This window comes from Rhea americana, unplaced genomic scaffold (assembly GCF_003343005.1).
Source record: "Rhea americana isolate MKP2758 unplaced genomic scaffold, rheAme1 scaffold_894, whole genome shotgun sequence".
NCBI classification, from domain to species: domain Eukaryota; kingdom Metazoa; phylum Chordata; class Aves; order Rheiformes; family Rheidae; genus Rhea; species Rhea americana.
In genome coordinates, this window is record NW_028187082.1 from 2857 (window position 1) to 9765 (window position 6909).

Consider the following 6909-nt stretch of genomic DNA (forward strand, 5'->3'; position numbering starts at 1 on the left):
ACTGTGATCATATTTTCACTTACGCAGTGAGGGGGTGAGGTCAAGCCCCCAGAGGTGTCCCACTCTGGGGACAGTGTCTGTTGGGGATTTTGTCCGGGTCACTTCACCTGTCAAACTTTTCCACAGGTGTCCCAAGGCGAGCTCAGGGAGGACAGAAGTGTCCTGTGGAGCAGAAGGGCAAAAGCTCGCTTCATCTTGATTTTCAGGGCAAATAGAGACCGTGAAAGCAGGGCCTCATGAGCCTTCTGACTTTTGGGGTTTTAAGCAGGAGGTGTCAGAACACCTCTAAGTAACAAGATCCCCCCCTAAACGTAGTGTTACAAAATCACCAAGGTGCCTCAGTGGGCTCGCAGTAGCTGGCTGCCTTCTCTGCTGGCTTCTCTATGGAAGTGGGCGGGGTGGGGGCAGGCCTGGCGTGGAGTGCTGCTCGTTGTTGTTGGGACTGGAGCACGGACAGATGTGATGGTATCTCTCACCCGTTGCAAAGCACATGTTAGTGGGGAACCTGGTGCTAAATCATTTGTAGACAACTYGATTCTGGGTCAGGGTTTCATACACAGCAGAGCAGCTCCCTTGCTGCTATCTATTGAGAGTCAGCTCTTGACAGAAGCTTTTGTCGGTTGGCCAGGAGGGGCCAATGGCCGGCACACACTGGGGGAATGGTCAGCCTTTACCCTCCTCCAGTTCCTCCCGGGCCAGATCCTCCTCTCCCGATGCCTCCAATGGAGGTGACAGTGGCAGGGGTGAGGGTGGGCAGGAGCAGGAGACCCCTCCTTGAGCAAAGGTGACTCCAGCTCCAGTGTTCCTTTTTTCCCCTGCCTGCTTGGAAGCAGGTTGACCTGAAGGACTGCTGCAAAGGTGGTGGTGTCCTGAGCAGTGGCCAAAATCAACATGCAAGGAGGCAGCTGCACCTGCATCAGCAGTGCGGTGGGTCAACCTCCGGTGTGTCTTTCAGACTGCATGGTAGATGTGGTGTTGCCTTCCCATCCCCGTTGCTATCCCAGGGCAGGGGCACATGGGAGATGCTCACTCTCGCCTGTGGTGGGGTAGATGTGGTGTCAGTTGCCTGCTCTGATGTCAGTGGCTGTCTCCCCAGGAAACGTGTCTGCCTGAGTGGAGGACCCCGGGCAGGCCTGTTGCYGCTGTCCCAGTCCCAKTGGAGATGGGGGAGGCAGCGCTGTGGGGATTTGAGGTTGGTGCCCTCCCACTAGGGCCAGGTACCCTAGCATCCACGTTTCTCCTGCCCCTCCTTGATGACACAGCTGTGTGATGTCCAGAGATGCTGCGTGGTTGGCCTTGCGCCGACCTGCCCTGAACGCATGACCTCAATTCTAACCGATGCTCGCTGCTGAGACGGTTAGCCCCCACCATGGGTGGTGTGGACGCCGAACCTCTGCGCATCCACTCTCCTGCCTCGGCTGGTGCTGTCAGCCCCCCGCCGTGGCCGCTGGCGGCGCCCTGCCCCAGCACTCCGCCATCCGGCGCGCCTGCCTCGCTCTGCCTGACCCGGCTTCGCTGGGTGGGGGGCAGGCTGCCGGCAGACAGCGGGGGCGGCCTGCCCGGTGTCCACGTGGAGTCGAGGAGAGCAGGTGCCGTTCCCCATCTGTCCCGTCCTGCCCGCCCGCCCGGCGCCGGGCATCTGTCCACGGAAGGGCCGGGGGAGCGTGGGGTGTTGTCCGGGAGGCGCGTGTGCGCACGTGGGCATGGGCGCAGTCTCGGGCACGGCAGAGCTGGCGGAGGCTGGTGAGGCAAGTGCGGAGCTTGGGAGTGCGGGGCCGGTGGGCCGCGGTCATGCCGGCAAGTGGTCCGGGCCGCTCCCTGTGTTGGCCGGGCTCTGATGCTGGCGGTCTGTAGGGATCCCCCCTGTCCTTGAGGCTGACGGGCGTGGCTCATGTGTGGGCTCCCTGCTGGACTGGGCTGAACCGAGTGCCTGGGCCGGACTCAAAGCGAGAAAAGGGTTGTCCCAGGTCGGGAGCGAGGGCTCCCTGTCCTTCTTGTTTGGGTCTGCCCTTCCCCCCACCAACCTCTGTGCTTGTACGGTCGGTGAGACGAGCCCGCTCTCCCCGCTGTCCCTCGCTCAGCATCCGGCGGTGGCACGAGGAGAGAGGTGGAGGGGAGTGGGCCCTCAGAGGCTGCAAATGCTGCCTGCTCCCCTCGTGCATGCGGTGAGGACCAAAACAGAGACAACTCTTAGCGGTGGATCACTCGGCTCGTGCRTCGATGAAGAACGCAGCTAGCTGAAAAATTAACGTGAATTGCAGGACACATTGATCATCAACACTTCGAGTGCACTTGCAGTCCCGGTCTCCTGCCAGGACTACCCCTTTCTGAGCATTGCTTGATGGTCTATCGTCAGCCCCCCATTGGTGCAGCGGTGCCATCCCTCCCGGGGGACGGAGGAAAAAGCATGCGGCGGTGGTGGTGCAAGGCAAGTGCGATGTGGTGCGGCTGGGACACCTGGCAGGCCCTCACCCTGCATGGCTGGGCCTTCGCCCCCCCTAAGTGCAGACGCGGGAAACCCCCGCTCCCGGAGCGCCCGCTTTGTGGAGTTCGTCCCGCCGGGCCTCAAGGGTGGGTCGGTCATGGTGGCCCAGCACTTGTCGCCGCCGCCCGCCACTGCTTGCCACTGCCACCATACGGGCTCTTCTCCATCACTCTCCCTGTGGTGCACTGGTCCCCCATTCCCTTCTGGGGCGTGGCAGCTGGCTGCCTGTCCCCCACCCCCTGCCCTGACTGCTGCCATTTCGGTGCCCGCCAAGTCCCCCCACCCCATCCCCACAGCTTGCCTGTGTCCGTAGCATGTTTTGAGCCACGTCAACCCGCTGACTGGCACAAGTCGCGGGGTTGTGTTAAGGTCGGCAGTGACAGGTGTGGGTCCCACACTGGGGTGAGGGGGCAGCGTGGGCCCCAACTAGTGTGAAGGAGGGAGGAGAGGGGAGAGGAGGGGAGAAGAGAAGAGCTGAGGAGAGGAGAGAGTGCCGTGCTGCTCCACGCCAGGCTGAGAGCAGAGGCAGCAGCCGGGAGGAGGAGATCAGCCCCAGATGGCGTAGGGCTGCACGAGCACGTGAGCGAGCGAGCGTGCATTTGGGAGCTGGGCCCGGGGGAGGTGCAGACCTTGCCCCCCAGCCCCACGTGGCTGTCTGCGGGTGGGTACCGTGGTGGTACTGCACTGTGCTGCCGTGTGTGCATGTTGGAGGGGACCCTCCCCCCTCCTCTGTGGCGGTGACCCTGGGTCCTCATGCCTCTTCCCCCCTGGTCCTGGCTGGAGGCCTCAGGGTGTCCTCCCGCCGGCAGGTGCGTGCCTGCTGGCTGAGCCCTGTCTTGGGCTTCTCTCCTCTGGGAGTCAAAGTGCGAGGGGCGAGCGTGCGCCCGCCCTGCCTCCATCCAATTGCGACCTCAGATCAGACGTGGCGACCCGCTGAATTTAAGCATATTAGTCAGCGGAGGAAAAGAAACTAACCAGGATTCCCTCAGTAACGGCGAGTGAAGAGGGAAGAGCCCAGTGCCGAATCCCTGCCCTGCGGTGGGGCACGGGAAATGTGGCATACAGAATCACCCACCCCTGGGGCAGCTCTCAGGGGGCCCAAGTCCTTCTGATCAAGGCCCAGACCGCGGATGGTGTGAGGCCGGTAGCGGCCCCCCAGTGTGCTGGGACCAGGGCTTCTTGGAGTCGGGTTGCTTGGGAATGCAGCCCAAAGCGGGTGGTAAACTCCATCTAAGGCTAAATACCGGCACGAGACCGATAGTCAACAAGTAGCATAAGGGAAAGTTGAAAAGAACTTTGAAGAGAGAGTTCAAGAGGGYGTGAAACCGTTAAGAGGTAAAGGGGTAGTGTGTGCAGTCTGCCCGGAGGATTGAACCCGTTGGGCTTGGTCGGCCATCTCGGGTCTCAGTGGATCCCTGCCTCTGCCTCTGCTCTGCCCCCCTCGCAGGTGCAGGTGGGCCAAGGACGGCCGCTGGGCCAGCTGCTGGCCCCCGTTGGGCGCATTTCCCCTCTGGCATTGTGCCGCGACCAGTTCCGGGTCATCTGGGAAGGCCCCGTGGGCAGGTGTCTCACCACCGCGCAGTGGCGAGTGTTACAGCCTCTGGGCAGCAGCTGTCACTGAATCCCGGGACCGAGGGAGAGGACTACTGCCGCACCTTCTCCTGCGGCGGCCTCCCGGACCCTGGTGGAGTTTTTCTCCCCACCCCCGCTTGTGAGGGGCAGGGAGGGCAGTGCATGTTGCTTGGTGGCGGTGGCGAGTAGGGCCCCCATCCAGGGGATGGGCTGCCCAGTCCCTGGTGCGACTGTCAACCGGGGCGGACTGTCCTCAGTGCGCCCCGACAGTGTCGCGCTACCGGGCAGGGAGTGGCCATGCTTGGGTGCCGGGGGTCTGCGTGATGTCGGCAACCCACCCGACCCATCTTGAAACACGGACCATGGAGTAGAGCACGTGTGCGAGTCAGTGGCTCACTTGAAAGCCTGTGGTGCAATGAAGGTGAGGGCCAACGCGCACTGGCTGAGGTGGGATCCTGAGGCAGAGACAGAGCCGAGGGCGCACCACCGGCCCGTCTCGCCCGCTCCGTCGGGGAGGTGGAGCATGAGCGTCCGTGCTAGGACCCGAAAGATGGTGAACTAGGCCTGGGCAGAGTGAAGCTAGAGGAAACCCAGAGGGAGCTCTGTAATGGTCCTGACATGTAAATCAGTTGTCCAACGCAGGTGTAGGGATGAAAGACTAATCAAACCATCTAGTAGCTGGTTCCCTCCAGAGTTTCCCTCAGGATAACTAGCACTCATGGGCAGCAGTTTTACCTGGTAAAGCGAAAGGTTAGAGGTCTTGGGGCCAAAACGATCTCAACCTCTTCTCAAACTTTCCATGGGTAAGATGCCTGCCTTGCTGATGCGGAGAGGGAACATGGAATACAAGTTCCCTTGTGGCTGAGCCTGTACATTGGGTCTTGGAGATCCGGTCCCCAAATGACAGTCTCTGGATTTGACAGGCCACCGCTCAAATCAACTGGGAAAAGGCTCCATAGAATTCCATGGTTTGTAAATAGCCAAGTGCCTCABCAGCTACTTAGTGATGTGCATGATTGGGTGGATCCCAGTCCTGGGGTGCATTAGGAAGAGTGTCGCCAGCAGGTCGAGGGAGCTGATCCTGCACCTCTGCTCAGCCCTGGTGAGGCCTCATCTCGAGTACTGTGTCCAGTTCTGGGCTCCCCAGGACAAGACAGACATGGAGCTACTGGAGAGAGTCCAGCATAGGGCTATGAGGATGATCAGGGGGCTGGAGCATGTGCCCTGGGAGGAACGTCTGTGAGAGCTGGGCCTGTTTAGCCTGGAGAAGAGCAGACTGAGGGGGGATCTTATCAGTGTGTATGAGTACCTGAAGGGAGGGTGTCAAGGGGATGAGGACAAACTCTTTTCAGCTGTGCCATGTGACAGGACAAGAGGCAGTGGGCAAAAACTGACCCCCAGGGAGTTCTGCCTGAATATGAGGAGGAATTTCTTCCCTGTGAGAGTGACAGAGCATTGGAACAAGTTGCCCAGAGAGGTTGTGGAGTCTCCTTCTCTGGAGATCTTCAAGGCCCGCCTGGCTGCAACCCTGTGTAACATGCTCTAGGTGACCCTGCTTGAGCAGGGGGGTTGGACTAGATGATCTCCAGACGTCCCTTCCAACCTTACCGATTCTATGATTCTATGCTTGGATGGCGTGGAGGCAGGCCGTGGAATGGGAGTGCTTAGCGGGCCACTTTTGGTAAGCAGAACTGGTGCTGCGGGATGAACCGAATGCTAGGTTAAGGCGCCAGATGCTGACACTCATCAGACCCCAGAAAAGGTGTTGGTTGATATAGACAGCAGGATGTTGGCCATGGAAGTTGGAATCTGCTAGGGAGTGCGTAACAACTCACCTGCCAAATCAAGTAGCCCTGAAAATGGATGGTGCTGGAGTATTGAGCCCATACCTAGCTGTCGTGGGTGATGCGAAGCCACATGGGCTATGCTGCGATGAGTAGGTGGGGAGCTGCGGTGTGCCTTGAAGCCTGGGGCTAGGGCCTGGGTGGAGCTGCTGCAGGTGCAGATCTTGGTGGTAGTAGCAAATATTCAAACGAGAGCTTTGAAGGCCGAAGTGGAGCAGGGTTCCATGTGAACCGCATTCGAACATGGGTCAGTCAGGCCTAAGTGATAGGCGAGCGGCGTTCGAAAGCAATGGGCGATGGCCTCCGTTGCCCTCAGCCAGTCGAAAGGGAGTCAGGTTCAGATCCCTGAATCCGGAGTGGCGGAGATGGGCGCTGCGAGGCGTCCAGTGCAGTAACACAACTGATCCCGGAGAAGCCATCTGGAGCCCCAGGGAGAGTTCTCATTTGTTGGGGTGGAGGGATAGTGTAGTGGTTATCACATCTGCTTTACCTGCTGAAGGTCCTGTGTTCATGCCCCAGTGGAACCAGCACCAGGAAATCTTTGGGAGGCTGGACTAGATGATCTCCAGAGGTCCCTTCTGATCCTGCTGGTTCTGTGATTTGTGAAGGGCTAGGTGCCCTGGAATGGGTTCAGCCCGAGAGAGGGGCTTGCACCTTGGAAAGCGTGGTGGTTCCGGTGGCGTCGGGTGAGCTCTTGCTKGCCTGTGACAATCCAGGGGAGAAAGTGTAAATCTTGTGCTGGGCAGTACCCATATCCGCAGCAGGTCTCCAAGGTGAACAGCCTCTGGCATGTTGGAACAATGGAGGTAAAGGAAGTCGGCAAGTGGGATCCATAACTTGAGGCTAAGGATTGGCTGTAAGGGCTGGGATGTGAAGCAGGGCTAGGCGTGTGCTGTGGCTGGACAAATCCCTGTGCACGGCACCCAGTTCCCCAAGGTGGGCACAGGGCCGTGACTCTGGATGGGTGCCAGACCCTTCCAGTGGATCGCCCCAGCTGTGGCAGGCACT

General features: G+C 60.0%; 2 pseudogenes; both read left to right on the top strand.

Annotated features, from left to right (window-relative positions):
- Positions 1-2185: 2185 nt before the first annotated feature.
- Positions 2186-2337, top strand: LOC146584866 (5.8S ribosomal RNA; annotated as a pseudogene).
- Positions 2338-3414: 1077 nt separating this feature from the next.
- Positions 3415-6691, top strand: LOC146584867 (28S ribosomal RNA; annotated as a pseudogene).
- Positions 6692-6909: the final 218 nt, after the last annotated feature.